The sequence below is a fragment of the Amborella trichopoda genome, chromosome 5 (genome assembly GCF_054954075.1).
Source record: "Amborella trichopoda isolate Santa Cruz 75 chromosome 5, AtrichopodaSantaCruz75HAP2 v2.0, whole genome shotgun sequence".
NCBI lineage: Eukaryota > Viridiplantae > Streptophyta > Magnoliopsida > Amborellales > Amborellaceae > Amborella > Amborella trichopoda.
Window position 1 is genome coordinate 44,939,498 of NC_142340.1, and position 23,710 is coordinate 44,963,207.

Below are 23,710 nucleotides of genomic sequence, written 5' to 3' on the forward strand. Positions count from 1 at the left end.
GTGAGTTGCTAGCACAATCTGCATGGCAATGAATATGAATAATCACAATCAACACTCCTCATGGAGGTTGCCTAGCTTACCACCTGGAATGTAGCTTTTCTGCCTCAATTGGATCTCATAGTCTTGTATGTAAATAGATGGTGCGAGGGGTTGCCTCAAGAATCCAGCAAGCATTAGGGACACACGGCCCTTTGGCATGTTGGGCACTTGTTGGACCATGATGGTCCTGCACAGTTCTCTAGGCTAAATCCCATTGGCATGCTGGGCACTCGTTGCAAAATCCCACTATTACGCTTACACTATTAGATTACACCTAATAGTGGAATTTTGCATCAGGCATGCAAAGACTTACTCGATGACGACGATTAGGATGTTGAGCCTCTCAATCTTGATGATGATTACTAGCATCGACTAGAAAGGATTCGCAAAATTTTCAATTCAAGTTGCTTTAGAGTTTTAACTAATTTGAACCTTGGAGACTCAAGAGCAAGATTCAATGATATTATATGTGACTGTGTGACATTTTGTGAACTATTTATTGTGATCTTTTGTTCATTCATAGACAGAGATTTCAATTGCATAAAAAATGTGATTGTCGACTTTTTCAGAGGAATGAAATTGGAGGTTAGGGATTAAGATGTGGCATCGTAAGATCCAGTACTCACTAAACAATAGAGAGTACTAGAACACTTGGCCATCCGCATGAATCGCCTTAAGGGCATATAGCTTGGCCATCTGCATGAATTGCTTTAAGGGCATATAGCCCAAGCCCATCATGGGATAGATGCTTATCAAATGTGGCTTAAAAGGGATTGCTGCGTTTGCTTCACTCTATTGAATTCATTTTGCTTCACTCTATTGAATTCAAAATGAATTAACGATCAAGGAGATGGGGCATGCATTGCAACTCTAGTTGGCTGGCACTTCAGCCACCATGTTGTGCATACACATGCTGGCATTTGAGACACACAGTTTCAAAATACGTTCTACACGTCGCCTAGGCCTAGGCACCCCATTTTGGACGGTTGTACCTTGGAGGGTGCCCAAGGCCGTGGCCTTTTTTTTTTTTTTTTTTTTTAATTTTTAAAGATGCCTAAAAGGGCAAATGCAGTAATTTTGACCGCCAAAAAGTTTAAATAGATTATGGGGTCATTGTAAACGCCCCAAAATTAAAAGAACACTCCCATAAGCCCTAAATCTCTTAGCTATACTTATTTCTAGGAATCAAAAGTATTTTTTGCGGTTTGAAGAAGCATCCTAAACTTTTCTTTCTCATTGGAATTATTTTTAGGGTACTATTAGAGGTTGGAGAATAGGACCATGTTATTATGGAGCATGGAGAGTTGGAGACTATTACTAATACATAGACTAGACTTTTAACTTCTTTTAATTTTTTGTGATTTAAAATTTTAAATTTTGTACAGGTTTATTCTTAACATGAAATATGTCTGTATTGAAAAAGTATGTTACAATGCATACAAATGCAATAAGTTACGGAATTGACACAAATATATGCATAAATGTGTGTTTCCATATGACATATATGTATATATTTGAAGAATTTATACTACAGGGCGCTTGAGGTTCTGGGTGCCTACTAGGCTCTGGGCACCAGGCCAATTGTTTAGGGTCTGCCTAACTTTTTCTGAAACCTTGGACGTACAAAATCATACCAAATGTCTCCATGACAGAGCATTTGAGGAAGATATCATAAATGATACACGACTCCAGTGCAACAAGCAATGTGTTCAGTGATGAGCAACATAGTTCAGTTGTGCTTATATCACTTCCTCAATCTTTGGAGCAAATGAAGATAATGATGATGCATGATTAAAATGTCAAGATATTTGTTCATCTATCTCATCATCCAGAGTTGGAGGTAGAGTGCCACTTCGCTATTGATAGCAAGCTCGCCATGTTTGCCGAGCCAAACAAGCCCAAGGGTGATAAGAAACCAAGGGAAGCTCCAAGGGCAACAATCCTCCCAGGAAAGAGGAAATGGAGATTGAGGGTGCAAAAGGGCAAGTTTAATACCAAGTGAAGGGGGCGGTAAGCCCAATGCTCCCACGGACAAGTCATCGTTGAGCCGCTGCAACAAGTGTTATTAGGATAATATTGATCACTAAATTAGTGAGGGGTCTGGTCTAGTCAAAAGCGGTTCATCCACTATCTACTAGTTGGGCAAAATATGGAAAAAAAAAAGAAGACAAAAAAGAATAATAGTTCAAGAACATAAGATATATTACCAAAAAATCCTTAACTTTGTTTAATTGGTCCATTCGGTCAAAACTGGTTCGTAACTAGCTAAACTGATCAAACATTGGTTTTGACCGATTTTTTACCACACCTAGTTTGCTTTGGGCCTGGGCAGCTTAGGTAAAAGTTGGCAATCCGACCAATTGGACAAAGCGATCCAATCTGGTCTTAAATCTTGATAATTATGGCTACAACTACGGGATGACTGGTCACATCACTCATGAATGCACTAAGCCGAAGCAGGTACATAAGGGTCAAAATTGGGTTGGGTTGACCTGTGGACCTAACAAGTCAACCCCAATGGGTCTGGACCCAAACAATGGAGCCGAGGGGCCGGTCTAGGTCCATTTAAACTTGACTTAACTTGATCTGGATCCAAGCTGGATCTTATCTGGTCTGGTTGAGGCCTGCCCGACTTGAGTATGAGTATATAGATTACATATAAATAATACTAATAAATAACAAAAGAGTATATAAAGTGTATAAAAATAATTTTTACATACTTGTTGGGTCTTGGTCCAATTGACCCAAACTGGCTCCGAGTCAAGATTGGGTCTAACTTTGACGTAGTCGGGTCGGGGTTGACCCGGACTTGACCTTGACCCATTCCCATCCCTACAGGTACAAATTGATCATCCATTGAGTTTGCAAACATGTGCATAGAGGTGCTAGTTGCTCGTGTGCTTTCTAATGGTTGGATTGCGGATTTAGGACTGACAAAACACATAGCAAGGCATGCAGAGGTGTTCATGGATCTTCATTGAGTTCTAGTAGCAGTTGTGTAGGTCTTCATTGAAAATAACGTATCCGAGGATGTGGTGGGCGGAGGGACCTATTGTTTACATCTTCAATATGCTTGGATCATGATTCTCCATGTTGTTCTTTATGCTACTGCTATGAGGAGCCTATGTCGAGTCCCCATTACTCTCTCAAGAAGGATATTTGATTTCTTTGTTTAAGCAAAAGGTAGTGTTAATATATACTCCATCTTCCTTCTTTTGTCGTGTGCTGATATGTGTCAACATTTAGACGTGTTAACACACCTAAACACTTGCCATACACAGTGTCTGTATGTGTTAGGTGATTTTACTTAATTTCACTATATGCTGACATTTTATATAAAAATGTCTCCTTTCTTTTTACAATTAAGGTCATGAGACCCATTGGATGCTAAGACAAGAGTACTCCATATCAAATCCTATAGTGTACCATTTTTCTAAAATGGTTTTAAAAAATATATATCATATAGGTTTTTTTAAAATATAAATGCCATGGAAAGGATTAGAACCCATGACATGTGGTGAGTGCGTGGTAAGGGCTACCAGCATGCATCTGATTTGATGAGGATGAACTGGGTTCATATCATAAGCATTGAGAGCAACTGATGCAGGCAAGTGCATTGCCGCAACTGTTGAGGAGATCAGTTCCATGGAGATGAACTGAGTCTTGGTAAATCGTGGATCTTCCCCTAGGAGGAAAATCCGTTGTGAACAATTGAGAGAAAGGATGATGGAATTATAAATAATTACAAAGGCCCATTTGGCAGCATAAAGATACGCTGAAGTTGAGGGCAAAGACTATGAGATGTTCTCCTTTATGGTGAGAATGACCTTAATTCACCATTATGGTTTCCTTAGATTTGGAGCTTTACCAAATGGGCATTAAAGACGTCTCCATTAATAGTAATTTGGAGGAAGAGATTGACATGGAACTACGAAGGGCCATGAGGTCCATTGGTAAAAACATAAATTTGTAACTGTAAACTTTTCAAGTCTAATTGTGGACTCAAGAGCTCTTATAAAAAGTGGCGCATTAAATTTTATTGAGTTGTGGGCTATTATGGATTGTCAATGATTGAGCCGGAGACCATTGCGTATATTTCAAAGGCCATAAGGAGAGCTTCATAATTATGTCATTGTATGTGGATGGTTGATGACACCAAGTAGTGGTTTTCATTTAATTTTGACATGAAAGACATGTGCGAGACACATTAGGCACTTGGTGTTAAGATCAAGCACAATTGGTCTTTGATGAGGACAACATTTTCTTGGATGAGTTAGGTGTGTGTGCACGAGGGGGTAGGCTAGTCGCTTGAGCATAAAGGGCTCGTGAGAGATTATTTGAGATACTCAATCCATTGTGGCCAAGCAGGTCTAAGGCAGGCAAAAGCTGTTTTCGGTAGGAGAGAAGAGGTGTTCCACATTAGTATTACATGGACATGGACAAAGGTGTCGTGCCTAGTCCATGTCTAGTACTTTGGCATAAAAATTTAGTATGGCCCCAACGTTTCTGTACAACCATAGTTATCAAAGACTGGATGGACGCGGTTTGACCGAGCGAGCTATCAATCGGTGCCTTGGCCGGTCTGGTTCAAAGTAAAAACCAAGTTTGGTGAAAAAGCTTGTCAAAATTAGTATTAGATTGGCTTTGGCTGATCCAACGGCCTGGTTTCAACCAACTAAACAAAGTTGGCCAACTTTTTTCTTATGTATATTTATTTTTAAACTATTATTCATGTTGTTCTTTATATTTTTAAAATCCGGTCTAATTGGTTCAACCAACAGTCGGACCGGTTTTGACTGGACTAGACCCCTCACTGGTTCGGTGGTTGTGTGATCCTGATAACGCTATATATATATATATATATATTTATTTATTTATTTATTTATGTATATTTATATATGTATGTATAGATTCTCATAATTTTTTTTTTATGTATAATAGATAAAAATTAAAACATAGCAACTATCAACTTTAAAATAGAAATTTATTGCATGCAAGAAATGATAAAAAGAACTTTCCATTTTATTTTCAAAATGATGCTTTTAAAATCTATTAGTAGTATTAATCGGTGCTATCAGGATTGGACCAGTTATCGAACTGGTGAGGGGATTGGTCTAGTCAAAATAGGTCCGATGTCGGTTGAACCAGTTTGTCTGGATTTTAAAATATAAAGAAAAATATGAATAATAATTAAAATATATAATATATTAGAAAATGACATTGCACAACTTTGTTTGCTCGGTCAAAACACACCGATCAGTGCGGCCAATATGAATCAAATACTAGTTTTGACTGGTTTTTTACCAAACCTAGTTTTTACTTTAGACTAGACCAGCCAAGGCACTGGTCGATGGTCCGATCTGTCAAACCATCGGTCTGATTTGGTCTTGATAACTAGGATACTAATAGTATTTTGCTTAGCATTGTGAATATTTTGGATAATTATGTTGGTAGAACTATTAATATTCCAAGCTCAAATCCCACCAAGTATGTAAACATTTTAAATTTTAAAGTAATGTTGTACAAAAACTTGGACATTTCTTTGCACAAAATTGATTTCTTCTATTAAAACATTTTTTTTCAATCAAATGAGATTTCTATCAACTATATATATTTTATATAGTTAATTGTTTGTTAACAATTTACAAATTTGTTTGGTCCACATGGTGATGGGCCTTACCGCCCACTCTCCACACATCATGGGTCCCAATCATGTTAATACTATTTATGTTTTAAGAAAACACACAATTGTTTAATATATTTTTGAAAATAGACTCTAAAAATAAGTACACTATAGGATCTGATATGGAGTTTTCTTATCTTAAAAGCATCTAGTCTTCCAAATGGACTGTGATCCTTTAGTTGTAAAAAGAATGATGACACTTCTATATAAAGTGTAGGCATGTACTGAAATTCAATAAAATCACCTGACATTTACGGACAATGTGTTGGGCAAGGTCTAGGCATGTCGACACATGTCCAGGTGTTGACATGTATTGATATACGACACAAAAGGGAAAATGGAGTGTCTATGTAGCACTGACTAATGCAATTCTTTTTGCAAAAATGCATTGCTTCGTAAGGTATATGGAACATTTTCTTGATGGTATATGGGAGAGTTCTTGCATTGTGATGTATTGCTAAAGAGGGGCTAACATCATTATGTGCTCCCGTTGTGAGATGAGTGAGAGATGTTCGATTTGGATGATCTGCCTCTTGTAGGTGGGGCAAACCTCGTTGGCATTATATTTTATGTTATGGGTGGAAGAATGGGTAATAATCTTTTTGGATTAAGTTGGGCATTGAGATCCTATCCATCTTGAGTAGACAAGTCCATATGGTTAATTGGATTGATTTCATTCTTATATAGGATAGCCACAAAGGGAGGAAATTAAGGGAGTGGGCACCTCTATGTAAAGAAAGAGAGGGGGGGGGGGAGGTGTATGTGCCTCTTTTCTTCGCATTCAAACTCTCTCTATAAACCTTTATATAAAGGTTTTTACTCCTTTGATTCTCTCTCTTTGTGATTGTCCTATCTCAAATTGAAATTAATCAACCACATGAAATTATCTTCTCAAGATTGGATGGGGTCTCAACTAACCAACTTTATCTAAAAAGATGCATTCTCATTTTTCACCTATAACAAAAAATATAATTCCATAGAGGTCGATCTACTTTTGGGCTTGCTCGGCTTGAAAAACTCATTTTCTTCTAGCATTGAGGAAGTGATTTAAAGCACAACCAGTATTCATTACTCATCACTTAACAAGTTGTGCACTCAGGTCCCATATCATTTGTGACATGTTTGTCAAGCACTCTGTCATAGAGAAATTTGGTGACATTTTGTATATCTTGAGTTCTAGCTGCATCTAGTGATTGAAGTGCCATCGACCTGGAGTTGCAATGCATACCACCTCTTCCTAGCGATCAGGTAGTTCTCAAGCTGCCCAATCAGGTCGTTTCGCATGTTGTTGAATGTAGTGAAGCATGCACAATGATCCTTTTTAAGCCACTCTTGGTAAGCTTTCATCTAACCATGTACATGGGTCACATTTCCTTGGGGGATTTATGATGATGATCAAGTGCTCATACACGCTCTACTCGTCTAGCAGGTTTTGGATTTTACAAAGCCGCATATTGTCATTCTTGTTGTCCAATTTCTCTCCTCTGAGAAGGTCAGCAATTATGTTCTTTGGTACCCTTGTAGTCTTTGATTGTGAATGAAACAAATGATCACAATAAATTGTATGGATGAAATAGTTTGTTAGCCTATTATTACACATTCACATATGATATCATTGAATCTTGCACAGTTTTGAGTCTCGAAAACAACTCAAATCGAAGATTTTGCATATCCTGTCTTATATATGCTAGTAATCTTCATTTAGTAAGATTTAGAGGCTCAGATCTTAGCCCTCATGATCAAGTGAGTATTTGCATCTTTGTTGCAAAATCCTACTATTAGGCAAAATGTAATAACGGTCACTACTTAGAGCAACTCCCAAAATCAGATGGGCTCATCATGAAGGCCGAGGGGCTCACTTTGTACAAAGGGTGTCGTAAAGAAAACTAAATATTTCATGGCAGAATTTATGATCTAGAGAGCATAATCAGCAAGCATGGCCTTGCTAACTGCGTTCTACTTCTTGAGCTACCCCAAAATCTTAATATTTTATGTCCAACTCTAACACCCTCATACAAAGTTATGCCTATTAGATAATCACACCTAAAATTTCATCGTATTGAGTTATGGGCTGATAGAAAACCGGAATCGACCTGTTTCTGTCCTTAGGGGTCTAGTCGTTTCATTCATATTTCTTAGATGCCAACTAATTTTGACAAGAGGTCCATTGGATGTACCTTAATTAGATATCTTGAGAATTCCACGGGGTATGTCCTTTGTTATCAGTTTCAAGAAAGTGGACTAGGAGAGAGAGAATCTTGTGATGTGGACTTCATTGAGTTGAAGTTCCCTAACAGGAAGCAAGTCTTGGATGATTCTAGACCTCTATGAGATGATTGAACCTCGAATGCACGATGGCGAGGAGATTCCTCCACTAGAAGATGGCAGTGGGAGTGTTCCCATGGTCATTGAGGACATTGAGAGTGAGGCGGTGAGCTACTATTTTTCCTGAACCTTGTAGGAGTGCACATGTCAAAGTTCCCTGGAGACATTTTGCGATTAAAGGGGAAGGTCTGACATGCATCTCCGTTGATGAGGATGAGCAGGGTTTATATCAAGATTCAAGAACCATTGAGTTTATTTGATGCAAACAAATGGATTGTCATGATGGAGAGAAGATTAGGTCCATATAAAAGAACCAAGTATGGGAACTTGTGGATCTTCCCCTAAGAAGGAAGTCAATTGGGAACAAGTGAATCTTGATTATTAAGAGAAAGGATGATGGAGCCATAGGTAAGTACCTGTTTGGTAGTAAAGGGGTTCGCCCAAGTCCAAGGCGTGGACTATGAGCAGACATTCTCCTCTATGGTCAGACTAACCTCAACTTACCTATACTTGCCATTCTGGTGTACATGAATTTGTAGCTTTACCCAATGGATGTTTAGACAACATTCCTTAATGAAACCTGCAGGAAAATATTTTCATGGAACAACTGAAGGACTATGAGGTCCATGGGCAAGAGTAGAAAGCTTATAGGTTTGCAAGTCCATTATTGACTTGAGCAATTCTCCTGACATGGTCTAATAAGGGTGAGGACTTTAAACTTTCCCTTAACCCGTTCCAAGTCCTGCTAAAGGAGGTGGGTTGTGCTAGGTAGGAAGCCAATATAAAACTTTGCCACATCTTATTATGACGTCGACCCCAAATACTTGGGATAAGGCTTTGATGATAATGATGATGATGATGAATTCTCTAGACAGTGTGATACATGAAACTTTATTGAGTTGTAAGCTCTTATGGATTTTCAACGATTAAAAAGGACCTATGTGTATGAGTCAAACACTATGCAGAAAATTTCATACTCCTGAGCGCAATCTATCTACGAGACTCTTTCATTTGTCTCAAGCGACTTACATTAGAAAAAATTTAAAGCGATGTACGATACACAATTGTTAAGTCCTTTGATCCTCATGTTGAGAATAGTCATACATTTAGTCTAAATCTTTGTCCAAAGATGGAGGTTGAAAGGGAAAGATGTCCCATGTACCTTATGCAAGTGCAATAGGCAATCTATGTAGGAGAGCAGATATAAGTTATGCCTTAGGGTTTCATAGTTGCTACTAGAGTAATCCGGGTCCAAAGCATTGGCAAGCCATGAAGAGTATACTTTGATACCTCCAAGGGATCACGACCACTTACTAAATGACTTTCGATTATTGGGGTTCAATGATGTGTGGGACCACGAACCCAGCTTTACTTGGTTCTCATTCTAGAGACTGAAAGTCTAACCCCAACTAAACCTTAACCACACCCAACTGAACTTGCACACACACACACACACACACAGCTGAACGCATTAGGGTTTTTCCTGGCATGGTACAAGGCAGGAAGTCTAAGAGGGTCGGCTTAACCAGATCTGGGAGATCACATTCCCAAACAAAATTGGAAGCATTTTGCCAGGAGATGACATCCTGGAACAAAATTGTAGGTATTTGGCCTTGAATTATATTGAAAAATTTTGTTCTCTCCTTTTCCTTTTGTGTTGCATATATATATAGGTATTTGGCCTTGAATTATATTGAAAAATTTTGTTCTCTCCTTTTCCTTTTGTGTTGCATATATATATATATATATATATATATATATATATATATATATATTATAGATACCATCCCAAATTCAACTTTCTAGATATCCTACCCCCCAAAACGTTTTGTATTCCACCTTAAACCCTAATATTATTTTTCCTTATATTTACCCTCCCAAATCAAAAAGTCAATAATTTAGGACAAAAATGATGCCATTTTTCTCTTCTCTCCCTTTTGGAGTCACGTGACTCTCTACCCACACTCTCTCCCAAAGTAAAAACCCATTCTCTCTCTTTCCCTCTCTCTTTCCCTCTCTCTTTCTCTCTCTTTCTTTCATTCTTTCTCATTCTCTCTTATTCACGATAATGCGACCGCATTGAGTTCTAGTAATGTGGCTTGTAACGCGGTTCAACAGCCAGTGTGCCGGACCGAGTAGATTTGAGATAAGTGCCAGACCGAAATGTTTTTTGCTGTTTGGCACTTTTTTGTGCCGGACTGCAAAATTTTTTTGGTTCGGCACCCTATGTGCCAGACCGCATTACTAGAGAATGAGAGAGAAGAAGAGAGTTATTGACTTTTTGATTTGTGGGATAAATATAAGGAAAAATAGTATTGGGGTTTAGGGTGTGATACAAAATGTTATGGGAGGTAGGATGTCTAGAAAGTTGAATTTGGGGGCAATATATAATTTTCTAATTTTCCTTATATATAATTCGCATCCCTTGGAAATACGATTTCTTAATGTTAGAATGGGTTGTGAATTGTGAATTTACTAATTATTTGCTTTGTGTTTTTAGAAAGAGTTATTTTTTATAGGAGCTTACTTATTAAGCAATGTGTAATTATTACTAAAAGACAATGAGTACTTTTGTCATCTTTAAAATGGCGAAGTTGAATTTTTTACTGAAGAATGATCGTATAGTACTAATAAAGTTCCAAGTCACAGACTTCCAAAACAACATTGTACTTGTGTGAAAATTTCAAAATATATTCTTAATTAATAAGTTACTTATAAAAAAATAATTACTTAAACAAAAAATAATGAAGTTTTGATAATTTGCCTATCACAACATATTCTAACATTAACCTTGGTATTTTGATAGTTTGTTAACCTGAACAAACCCACATGGAGTAACTTTAGAAGGTGTAATGTTAGAATGGGTTCTGATGGCTGTATTTATCAAAGAATCATTACTTATTGTTTAAAAAATTATTTTAATAGGTAACTTAATCATTAACTAAGGGGATATTTGAAATTTTTAAAGAAGTACAATGGTATTTTGAAAGTCAGTGTCCCGAAACTTTGTTTGAGTACCTTTGTCTTTTAGTAAAAATTTCAACTTTATCCTTTATGAAATGACAAAAGTACCTCTTGTCTTTTAGTGATAATTACACAACCACCTTTACTTGATGAGGAAGATATCACAAAAGAAACTTTTGTAAAAAAGAAACTACATAGTTAGTAAATACACCCTTCACAACTCATGCTACCCATTAACCGTTGTAATTTCAACTACTAAGGGTTGTGAATTATAGATTATCTTTTTATATATTTTTATATATTTTTATATATAGGAAAACACTTACCAATTAACAAAAATTCTGCTACCTTGCTGCCTAGCCGGCCTTTTTTAAAAAATGCCTAGTCGTAGGCAAGGCGGCATGCTTTAGGCATTGTCCATCTAGGTGTCTGCCTAGGCGGCATAAAAGGCAGGCACCTAGGTGCCGCCTGGCCTAGTGGTGGAAAATGCCATTCGGGCAATATCTAAAATCATCATTTTACCCCTTGAAAAGGGGTAAAAAGGTTTTGGGGGTCATTCTTGCCCCAAAGAGCATTTTTAGTGAAGTTTAGAGTGAGAAACAACTTGAAAAAGCAAGATTTGCAGATTTGTATAGATTGAAATTTTTTTCGACCTTCTCGAATGATCATGAAATTAAAGGATATTCATCCCCAATCTTTTTGAGGCTTACAGTGGTGGTAAAAGAGGAGATTTGGAAACCCAAACATTTGGTTTGGCCGATATCGATTATGCTTCAAGAAGGTTGGTGTATTTCAATGTTCCTTTTGAGTTCTAATTATTTCCTTTACATTTTGAAGTCATAAATATTTATGTTTGATATGTACCGACTTCTTAACAATATGTTTTATACAAAACTTACTCATTAAATAAAAAAAAAAGACAACTATGTTATGTACAAAACTTACTCATTATAAAAAAAAAAGACAATTTTGTATGCCATTAAATGAGGAAGGTGTGGGGGGTTGAACTTTTAAAAAAAAGTCAATACATGCCTTTGTGTCTAGGCGCCCACCTCCACGTTTTTGAACCTTGATAGTTACAAACACTCATGACTAAATTTATGTAGCATTTCGTGGAAGTGGACGACGTGAAATAGCACAATATGTATAGTTAAAAATTTTCTTTTACAATACCAGAAGTAAACAAAAATCCAAGAAAAGGATTCACTTGTTTCCACCTTTCTCATTGCATAGCCAAAAATACATAAATGGATATTCGTAACACAAGAAAAGCACAACTTAACATATTGAAGCAGTTTGCCAAAAGATTACCTCTAATGGACTTGGTACACAGTACATCGGGTTTCCGCCAGCAATGACGCACAAGATCTTTGGTTCTTTCTTGAATTCAGGAAATGGGAAGTTTGGCTAAAACCTTCTCTTAAAACATGAGAGCATGTGAATAAAGTATTGGGTCTCTCTTCCTTCTCTTCCTCAGGGTGCGCCTAATTTCAGTCGACTGAGGCACCAACCCTGCCCATCTCTCCCTCTTCGGCAAATGACAACCTAGAGGAGGTAGACGGGGATGGGAAAAACAACGATTTGGACAGGATGAAGGAAATTTACCGGATCATGGGGTTCCAACACGATGGCCCTGAAGGACCGGCTCCCAAATTTATACTCGCAGACGCGCAGAGCCGGCTGAAGGTGAGATTCAAAGGACAAAGGGAACTTCTCAACCTTTTCTCCTCAATCTCCTACGTGGGACAGCCTTTAGACAGCCTCCTGGCCCCAACCACCTCTCCATATCCGAGGAGGTCTGCTAGACTAGCCTCCTCCTTCACCCCCACGTTTGAACCATGAAGATTCTTACATGGAATGTAAGAGGTTTGGGACGATCGTCCAAAAGGGAGGCAGTTTAGGACTTGACCTTAAAACACCTCCCCGCGATACTTGCCCTCACAAAAACTAAACAACCAGAGTCCACCCTCCAACTCATTCGCTAGGTCTGGGGTAGAAGGCCTTGCCAGTGGGTCTCTCTGCCTACGGACGGGGCATCAAGGGGTATATGGGTGATCTGGAACCCATCAGAACACATCCTCCTCTCTTCCCACCTAGGGGAGTTCTCTGTCACCGTACTTCTCTCTTGCATATCAGACGATCTCCCATGGAAATTTTCGACCATTTACGGCCCTAATTCAGCCTCTCTTAGACTACGGCTCTGAGCAGATTTGGACCACGTCGCTTCCGTACCCCATCCTGCTTGGTGTATGGGTGGGGACTTCAACATCACAAGATGGTTACATGAGAGGAACTCCAATCCCACAATCTCTCATGGAATGAGGGACTTCTCGGACTCTAAAATAGACATATTCCTTCTTTCTTTGAATTGGGAGGAACACTTTCCGGGCTCTCATGCCATGGCCTTACCTAAACCCACCTTTGACCACTGCCCCATCCTCATGGACATCCTAGCAGTTAGGCTTTTTATTCGAATTAGCCTGGCTTCAAGAGGAGTGTCTCCCCACCCTGATTCCAATTTGGTGGAACATCTTTTCCGGCCAGGTTTCGGGAAGAGCAGGTTATAGGCTCCAAACCAAAATCCAACTCCTCAAAGCCTCCCTCAAAACTTGGAGTAAGTCCATCCCCAGTAACTACTCCCAAACCAAGTCCTTTCTACTAAATTCCATCCAAGACCTAGATCGTACTAAGGAGTCCAGACCTCTAACAGACACAGAATCAAACCTCAGAACCAAAACAAAATTGAAATACTTCTCTATCCTAAAAAAAGACGAACTGTATTGGTACCAGAGGTCAAGAGTTAACAGGCTGCAAGCAGGGGACCAAAATACGGGCTTCTTTCATCGGATAGCTAATTGTCGCAAAAGAGACAATACCATTTTGATAATCAAAGTGGACAATCGCTATGTGGTACAACTTGAGGAAATCGAGTTGGCCATCCTTGATTTCTTCCAGGCCCTATATGCTACCCCTCGGGCCCAAGACTGAGGATGACGACTCTTGATTTCTTAACCCTTCTTGTGGACCGGGCAGTCTTGCTAGAGCGACCTTTCTTGGAAGTTAAAGGCTATTGATGGCTTAGCCAAAGACAAAGCCCCCGGTCCAGACGGGTTTCCCATAGCACCCTTTAAATTTTTTTGGGAAACCTTCTTTCCAGACTTAAGGTTTCTCGAGGAATTCTTCCATCGGGGAATCCTCCACAAAGCCATCAATGCCACTTTCATAGCCTTAGTCCCCAATGTCGAAGGGGCGGAAGAACTAAATGACTTTCGTCCAATCAGCCTGCTCAATTCCTCTTGCAACATTCTGGCCAAGGTTCTGGCCTCAAGGCTACAACAAGTCCTTCATTTAATCATCTCGTTGTCATAGACAACTTTCATCAAAGATAGGCAAATCCTAGACGGAGCTTTAGTAGCACACGAGTGCCTTCACTCAAAGCACATGTCCAAGAAGCCTGGTCTTATCTTCAAGAGAGACTGGGAGAAAGCATACAACCATGTTGACTGGTCGACTCTGGATGAGTCAATGGCTAGAATGGGATTCCGGGACCTTTGGAGAAAGTGGATCAGAGGTTGCTACTCTCATCCTCACTTCTCGATTCTCATCAATGGAACCCTAAAAGGTTTCTTCCCATCCTCGAGTGGGCTACGCCAAGGGGATCCATTCTCCCCTTTCCTGTTAGCGATTATAGCAGAAGTCTTCAGCTGTTCAATCTCCCATTTGTACCTGGAAGGTCTCCTCATTGGATTCAAGAGTAGTCCCCAAAGCCCAACAATGTCTCATCTGCAATATGCAGATGACACTTTGGTGTTCCTTGATGCCTCGCCAGAATAAATTGATAATCTGAGGGTTTATCTCAAATGCTTCCAAGTGGTTACAGGGTTCAAAGTTAACATGGAAAAATCGAAGATGATGGGAGTGGCACTCCCGAATGTTGAAATCAGAGCGATTATCCCAAATTGGGAATGCAAAGTGGAGGAACTTCCCACAACTTACCTTGGTCTACCCTTGGGATTGGGGAAACCAAAAAAGAGACGGTGGTCTCATGTGATAGACAAGGTTGACAGGCGTCTTGCAGGGTGGAAAGGGAGATACCTCTCTATGGCTGACTGTACCACCTTGATAAAAGCTACCTTAGCAAATGCTCCGGTCTACCTCATGTCTCTTTTCCACATGCCAACCTCGGTGACCAACCGCCTTGAGCTGTGTATGAGGAATTTCCTCTGGTCAAGACAGGACAAGAGAAACAAATACCACTTAATACCGTGGGACAAGATCTACTTACCCAAATACCAGGGAGAGCTAGAGATTAGAACCCTTAAAAAATATAACTTGGCCCTTCTAGGGAAATGGTGGTGGCACCTAGCCACTTCGACAGACTCCCTTTGGGCTCAAGTCGTACGCAGCAATATAGGATTTCGGAAGGAGTTTGGGTGCCTGAGAGGAGGCAGCAGAGTAGAGGTTCAGAAGCGTGGAAGTCGTTTGCCTCCTCCCTCTCAGAGGTCAAGAAATTTATTAGATTCCATCCAAGAGAAAGAACAAGAGTGCGCTTTTGGTCAGATCTCTGGCTAGGACACACTCCCCTAAGGAACCTTTTTCCCTCCCTTTACTCTCTTGCCTCGAACAAAGACTCTACCATTGCAAAGGAAATGGTACTGTCAGGAGGCCGAAGAGTTTGGAACCCCTCATTCAGAAGAAAGCTCTCAGACGAGGAAACCAGCCACTTCCTGTCACTCTCGGCAGCTTTACATTCCATCTTCATCTTTACACAAGGGAGGGACTCCATGGTATGGACTCTAGCCTCCTCTGGTATTTTCTCGGTGGCCTTGTTTTACAAAAGACTCATCTAACCCCCCCACCTTTCCTCTTAATCCTACTTCTATCCTTTCTAAGGTCTGGTACACAATTGCCCCTCCCAAAGTTCAGACTTTCAACTGGATTGCTTGTTCTCAACGGGCACTCACAGTGGACCAGCTTCAAAAGAGAGGGATTCCAATCCCCAACAGATGTGCCATGTGTTTGAGCAAGGAAAAATTGAATCCACACCTCTTCATCCACTGCAAGCTAGCTCACAACCTTTGGAGTCTATTATTGCAGCTGTTTGATTTCCAATGGGTTACTCCACCGACAGTCAAGGCCCTAATTTCCTCGGAACATGCATCAAATTGGCCGAAGGCCGGAAGAACCTTTTGGAAGGCCACCATCGCCACTTCCATATGGGTGATCTGGTCTGCTAGGAATACCATAATATTCCAAGGTCACAAGGTTACTTCTCTAGTAACATTCTGAGCATCCAACTACAGGATTTTCTCTGGCATTTCAGCGAACACCTTTCTAAGCCAATGGGAAAACATACTCTACCACCAACCACGAGAGGTGCAAAGACCTAACAACTGGCTGCCACCGCCAGAGGGCACCATCAAGCTCAATTTCGATGGTTGCTCTCTGGGAAACCCCGGCCCTGCAGGAGCCAGAGGTGTCTTAGAGACCATCATCGCAATATTCTCTTCACCTATTTTGAGCATCTAGGCCATAAAGATTCTCAATACGCTAAAGCCATGTTAGGTCTCAAAAGCTTCAACCATTCCTTGGGACCACACCTATTAATGGAAGGAGACGCACACAATATTATCTCCTTGGCAACCTGGATGACACCACCTCCATGGTACCTAGCTTCGATTTTTTATGAAATTGCTTAAATTTGCTAGGATATGGTCATCCCATGGAAGCATATCTGGAGGACGTCCAACGAGTTCGTCGATCTTCTGACGAAAGGCGGGGCTAGGACCCAAGAAGAAGACCACGCCTAGCCCATCTTCTTTTTTACTCTGGACCACAGTGGGCACACAACGTAGAACATCTCATTGTAATCAGGCAATTCTATAAGCCCAAATTTTTGTGAACCTACTGTAAATCTTTTGTAATCTGGCAAGTATATAAGCCCATTTCTTGTATAAGGTCTGCTTATCTATTATTTACTGAGAGACCCGCCTAGAGGGCTCTCTCGGACTACCACACATCTATAATGTAACTTCTCTTATCAATACAAAAGTTAACTTTACTCCAAAAAAAAAAGTATTGGGTTTCTCTTGATCACTACTATGTGGGGCGTGCCCCCTTCACAAGCATATTAGGTGCGCCCCTCTTTTTCTTTTGAAGTGTTTGAGATGGGGAGAGAGATGAGAGTGGATAGTGGCGTGCCACCTCAGGAGGAAGGGGGAGAGAGATGAGCAAGTTAGGGGTGTAGAGAATGGACCCCTAATGTGATGTATATATAACTTTGAGTGTAGGGTTTTGGGAATTAGGGTTAGCTATCATTATAGAGATTCAATCTTGACCGTATATCATTGGTGACTTGTGCGGTGAGAGATCTTAGCCTTACAATCCTTAGATTAGCTGTAATGATCTAAAGGAAGGTGCTAGAATCTTGTTCCTCAGCTTTCTTAACCTAATGGCATCAAATGTTTTGTGTAGAGAAATATTCTATGTATTTCTTATTTAATTCCAATCAACCTCTACACCTTCCTATTGTGAAAACCCTCATTTCATAAACCTTTACTTCAAATTTTAAATCAACCTATGAGGCTTCTTCATCAAGCCACACTATGAGAAAATGAGTAAATAAGCAAAAAGTGGGGCGTCCTACTTATGGAGTCCATAGTGGGCCCCACGCCCCCTCTAAATGGGCCTAATATGGTGGGCCACATTGTATTTTGTGCCCTCGCAAATTTAAATAAATTTTAAAACAATAAAAATTATTTTTAGAAAAGCAATAAATTTTAAAACAATAAGTTAACCTTATCTCAAAAAAATAAAATTTTAAACAATAAAAATGATGGTTAAAAAAGCATAAGATATTTTATTTTTCTCTTTGAATACTTTATTTTTTTTAAAAAATCAATTTTATCCCTTTTAAAATCTATTTTGATAAAAGTAAAAATATCCAAAGCTATTTAAGAATTCATATCAATGTTCTAAATATCATTTAATCATTTAACATAAAATTTACACATTTTAAAATTATTTGATGGGATTTGGATCCAACTTTGTTAAGAAAAAATGCCAATATACTTAGGTACTCCATCTCCATATTAAGAATGATGTCTTTTAGGTTCATTTGAACCCTAAACCCACCAGAACCTTTTTTAGAGTAACAGAAACCTCCAAAAAACTACATTTCATTGGATCGAATCATCGAAGTGTTTCTCAAAGTTTGGAGTTCAAGCAACCAAAGTAAGTGCATTTTTTAGATTGCTTGTTTTATTTTGAGATGTCTTCTTCAGGAGTTAGTCGGAGTCCAGATCCGGGTTGGAAATATGGATACAACCCGAATCCAAATGACAAAAATTGTGTTAGATGCAATTTTTGTGAACAAAATACAAAAGGAGGCATAAACTAGTTTAAGAAACATCTTGCCGGTATTAAGGGGGATATTGCCCCTTGTAAAAATGTTTTTGAAGCTATCAAGGAGGAGATTAAGCAATTTTTAAGTTATAGAAAACAAAAACAAGAACAAAATCCTTGTCATAGATCTATTTCTGCTACTTCTAGAAAAAGTGATTCGGGTTGGAAGTATGGGTACAACCCAAACCCAAATGATAAAAATTGTATAAGGTGTAAGTTTTGTGAAATTTATACCAATGGGGGTATTAGCCGATTCAAAAAACACCTTGCTGGTGTTAGAGGTAATGTTGCGTCTTGTACAAAGGTTCCTAAAGCAGTTCGAGATGAGATTAGACATCTTCTGAATTTCGAAGAACCAAAAAGGATGAAAGTAAGCCTTGTTCTCCAGTTTCTAGTCGGAGTGGTGATCCGGGTTGGAAGTATGGTTGTAACCCGAATCCAAGTGATAAAAATCGTATTAAATGTAATTATTGTGGAAAAGATACTAATAGGGGCATTTCCCGATTTAAAAAACACCTTGCCAGTATGACGGGGGATGTTGCCCCGTGTAAAAATGTTCTTGAGGCTACCAAGGAGGAAATTATACAATATTTGAGTTTAGAGAAGCACAAAAAAGAGGGTAAAGCAACCAAGTTTCTTAGGGCCTCTTCTGCACAGACTGCACATATTAATAAGAGGAAGGTAGAAGAAGAGGAGGAAGAGGCATTTTCAGAAGAAACAGAGGAGGACAAGCGTTATATTGAAGAAGGAGATGACTCTGATGATGATGGCCTCGACTCTGATGTATATGATGTGGCTTGCCCTATTGATATTCCTTCTGTTGATGATGATGATGATGATTGACGACTCTTGCGTCTTGGTGCTGACTGTTGAGTGTTGAGTCTGTTGACTGTTGTGTTGAGTCATGAGTGTTGACTTTTGTTAGAATGTATATTTTCTAAATTTCTGTATATTTTTGTTGTATTGAGTGTTGACTTTTATATCGTACACTTGTATGGTTTTACGGTTTACTGTTTGAACAATATGGATTATCAAAATTCTTTTCTCGACTTCTAGCTTTTTTTCTTTTTTTTTCAACTTGGAATATGGTATGTTGGGATTTTTACTTTTTTTTCAACTGGGCGCCCGCCTAGGCGGCCACCTAGGCACTAGGCGGCCTGGATCCCCCAAGCCGCTTAGGACCCACCTAGCGCTTTTTGATACACTGATGTACACATATCGCAATTGGTGCATGCGGGCAATCTCTTGTACATGTACATGTCACACCCTCAATAGTACACACTTCTCAATACGGCTATTGTATGTACTTGCCTTGCAATGGTCATGATGAGGATTTGGCTTTTGTCCTTTCAGGCCTACCATTCACACACAAAGGTCACTAAATCCTTTGGCCAACAATCTTGGGCATCTCCCGACCTCATCAAGGGCCAACCTTGCAAAACCTTTTCGGCTGTGTTATACGCCCAGGTCTATAGGGTTTTAGAACTCAATCGGCTTAGCGCATCAAGCTAGTATGAGTCTTGGAATCAATGTTGCCAACTTTGGCCTCTCTGAACGATACCCCCACTAGAGTTGATTATTCTATTATTATAAAATTCATTACATGCTCTTTTAAGACCTTTAAATGGCCACAAACTCCCAACATCTCCCACATGGCCTTTGAAAGCCTTAGAATCTCTTTTCCTTACTCTCTCTCAGCCCCATCCCATGTACATGTTTAATAAAAACATTTGCTACTAGCCCCTTTCTCAAAGGGTTTGTCAACATTGCCTTTATAACCTCTATCTCTCCATGTCGTCCTTCATTCCAAACATGGTAGTAGTACAACTTGATATGCTTGGACTTCTTATAAAATTGTGGCTCCTTTGCCACATAACTTGCGGCTTGATTGTCACAATTCCTTACACATGTGCATCGCATGGGCTCGAATTGTAGTTGATTGGGAAACTTCTTTATCCATAGAACCTCCCTGGCTACTTGACAACATGCCACCTATTCTGATTCCGTGATGGATAATGCCATAACATCATGTTTCTTTGATTTCTAAGAAATAACGCCTCCACCAAGCCATGAACATGTATCTAGATGTAGATTTCAAATCATGAGGGTCCCCTTTGATAACTCGCATCTGTATAACCTTGCACAACAATTTTTTATCCCCTTCCATATGTGAACGCATACTTTTCAATTCCGTTTAGGTATCTTAGGACTCTCTTAACCACCTTCCAATGTTCAATCCCCGGGCTGCATTAGACCGGCTCGTCATGCTCATGGCAAAGAGTAAGTCTGGTCTTGCTCCTGACATGGCATATATCAGAGATCCTACTTCGTTGCGATGGGGTATTCTTTCCATGGCCTTTTTTTCGTCATCGTCATCATGGCACATTTGCAGACCAAGTTTTGTCTTCTTGTCGATAGGGGTAAGATATGGGGTAAACTTGTGGATCCCCCCCCCCTCCCAATTTTAACTTTCTACACATCCTACCCCCAATACTTTTTGTATTATACCCTAAATTCCAACTCTATATTTTCTCATATTTACCCTCCCAGTCAAATAGTCAAATGAACTTTTGGACAAAAATACCTTTTTTCCTCTCTGTACCCACCCTCTCTCTCATTCTCTTCAAGTTTCTCCCTCTCTCTCTCCCATTCTCTCTCTACCCGCCTTCTCTCTCTCATTCTCTCTCGGTCTTCCATACTCAACTGCCTGATTTACATTCATTTATGAGGTTTTTCGCCTTTCAAATTGTGTCGAGAAGTTCTCTAAAACATAGAAATGAAGAAGGGGGCAGTGGGGCTAGGGTTTCTTTGAGATCTTCAAATAGGAGTTGAAGCCTTGAAGGAGCTTGGCCTTTCTGATAATGGCCAAACTGTTCCGAACCTGCAAGTGGTGAAGCTTGTCCATGGAGGCGAGCTCATTTGTGGATTCCAGGAGGCCCCCTATATATTCAAAAATGACATTGGACCATAAATAGTTTTTGTGTGTGTGTGCTATATATATATATATATATATATGATAAAGCTAACAATAGCTGGCCGGCTATAGGCAACTATAATAAATAGTAATATGGGTGGAATCCCAGCCGTCAGATCTTTATCATGTGGTTCAGAATGCATATCACTATATGAATTTTATTATTTTTTCTATAAATTTGATTAAGAGGAAATTTTGGGTGTATATACCTAACACTATTGCGTGCCATACAAAAATATAAAAAGTTTATTTTCAATAATTTAAAATGACCAAATTACCCCTGTCATTTTAGGGGTATTTCGGTTATTACATATTTTGGGAAATATTTTTTAATTGTGCACCCTATTTTTTAGTACACACGTCTAAAATTTCATTATGATCCAATTTCTAGAAAAAATATTAAAATTCATATAGTGATATGCATTTTGAACCACATGATGAAGATTTGAGGGCTCCCATTCCACCTATGTTACTATTCATTATAGCTGCCCAGCTATTATATGGTTTCATATATATATATATATATATATATATATGGAAAAGTCTTCCTAATGCCTATAAGCGAACATGAATAGTGATTTCGTCTACCTTCAGCACTGTCCAAGTTTCATTGTGCGGTCACGATTATCCGGTAGTGTTTTATTTTTCATTTTTTTTCTATAAATCGGAATGATCTAAAATTTAGAGGATATGTACATCTTACTGAGGCGCATCTAATAAAAATATAAAAAAAATTATCTGCGAAAAAATAATTGATCAAAATACCCCCGAAAAGTTTCGGGGGTATTTTGGTCAATTTTTTTCATGTAATATTTTTTTTTATTTTTCAAAGATTCCCCTATTTTTGACGAATACACGCTTCAAATTTCAGGTCATTCCGATTTGTAATGAAAAATGAAACACTACCGGACAATCGTGACCGTGCAATAAACTTTGGACGGTGATGGGGGTAGGCGAAATCATTATTCATTTTCGCTTATAGGCGTTGCATAGTATTTTCCTATATATATATATATATATATATATATATATATATATAGATATATAGATATATATAAAGAGAGAGAACCACTACGCCATGCCTATGGGCGAAAATGAACGGTGTTTTCGCCCATAAGCTCGGCATCGTCCGATTTATTTGGACGGTGTGGATTTAAAGACTGCAACGAACCTACTATGTCCATTGCGGTACCGCAACAGAAATAGCATACCGCAACGAACATAGCATGTTCGTTGCGGTATTTTTTCACGTAAAAAAACTCGGGAAACAGCCACAGCTCCCATAGATCTATGGCGGTTTTTAAGGCAAAACCGCAACAAACATAGCATGTTCGTGGCGTGGCGAAATACTATCAATTTCGCCTATAGGTGTTTTTTAGGGTTTTCCATATATATATATATGTGTGTGTGTGTGTGTGTGTGTGTGTATTAGAAAATCAGTTGGATTTAGGTCAGTGAGGTCAACCATTAAAGCTATTTTCCTATTGAGGCATTTTTTTGAGAAGTTTAGGGAGAAGAGAGAAAGACTTACACATGCTCTTTATTAATTTAGAAAAAGCATACAATAGGATAAGGTGCCTAGAGTGTTGATTTGGTAGGTGCTACAAAAGAAAGAAGTCTCAAAAGGATATATTGACATGGTTAGATCATATGTATGAGGGAGCATTACTTAATGTGAGGACAATAGTAGAGAGACAAGTAAGTTTTCAGTGGTAATAGTCCTACATCAGGGGTCAGCATTAAGCCCATATCTCTTTGCCTTGTTTATAGACAAGTTAACTAGGCATTTATTTATAGACGAGTTAATTAGGCATCTATAGGATGAGGTCCCGTGGTATATGTTGTTTGCTGTTGGTATAGTTTTGATTTGATGAGATTAGAGATAGCGTAAATGGAAAGCTAGAATTTGGGGGGATGCTTTAGAATCTAAAGCTTTTAAAGTTGGCCGGACTAAGACAAAATATATGGAATGTAAGTTTAATATTAATAGGAGCATAAATAAGGAATTTGTTAAGATTGATGGCCAAGAAGTACCAAAAACTTATCATTTGCAATATTTTGGGTCGATAATCTATGAGAAAAGAGAAATTGAGAAAGATGTTATTAATAGATTTAGAACTAGGTGGACATAGTGAAGATGTGCTTCTGGAGTCTTATTTTATCATAGCATACCAATGAAACTAAAGGGGAAGTTCTATAAGACACCTGTAAGATCAGTCTTGCTTTACGGGATGGAACTTTAGGAGGTCAAGAAACAACATATCCGTAGAATGAGTGCAGCTGAGATGAGAATGTTGAGATGGATGAGTGGCAAGACAACG

General features: G+C 39.0%; 1 pseudogene across 1 annotated transcript in view; it reads left to right on the forward strand.

Moving 5' to 3' along the window:
- The window catches only part of LOC105420473 (large ribosomal subunit protein uL2-like), a 28,586-nt pseudogene that overhangs the window by 1,113 nt on the left and 3,763 nt on the right, over window positions 1-23,710 (forward strand). The gene's annotated exons all lie outside the window — the stretch shown is intronic.